We start from the raw sequence: 725 nt of genomic DNA on the forward strand, positions 1-725 counted from the left end.
TGAGCTTAGATACACAGGGATTAATGTTCTGTTGCTACGACAGATTTCCATCAATTGGGCGGCCAAAAGGTCATATATGACAGGGCTCAACAGTAACTGTCGTCCACTGGACACTGGCGAGTGAGCGGTGCTGTCAGGCTCCTGCTTCATACTACTCACTCACCCAACATGAAATTTATTTTCAGCTGCATTTAGAACAAAATCTGGTGAGAAATCTACATATTTCAGTGATGTTCCTGCAGCAGCAGAAGTGTATTTTTTCTAATCAACTGTTTAAGGATGAATGAACCCGTTTCTCTAATCATGCTCCTTCCTCCTCACTCTGTCTCTCTCTCTGTCTCTCTCTCTGTCTCTCTCTCTGTCTCTCTCTCTCTCTCTCTCTCTCTGTTTTTCCTCTCTCTCTCTGTCTGTCTGTCTCTCTCTGTCTGTCTGTCTCTTTCTCTGTCTGTCTCTGTCTCTTTCTCTGTCTGTCTCTGTCTCTTTCTCTCTCTGTCTGTCTCTGTCTCTCTCTCTGTCTCTTTCTCTCTCTGTTTCTGTCTCTCTCTCTCTGTTTCTGTCTCTCTCTGTCTCTCTGTCTCTGTCTCTCTCTCTGTCTCTGTCTCTCCCCTCTCTGTCTCTCTCTCTCTGTTTCTGTCTCTGTCTCTCTCTCTCTGTCTCTCTCTGTCTCTCTCTCGTCTCTCTCTCTCTCTCTCTCTCTGTCTCTCTCTCTCTCTGTCTCTCTCTGT

Source organism: Thalassophryne amazonica, chromosome 15, assembly GCF_902500255.1.
Source record: "Thalassophryne amazonica chromosome 15, fThaAma1.1, whole genome shotgun sequence".
NCBI lineage: Eukaryota > Metazoa > Chordata > Actinopteri > Batrachoidiformes > Batrachoididae > Thalassophryne > Thalassophryne amazonica.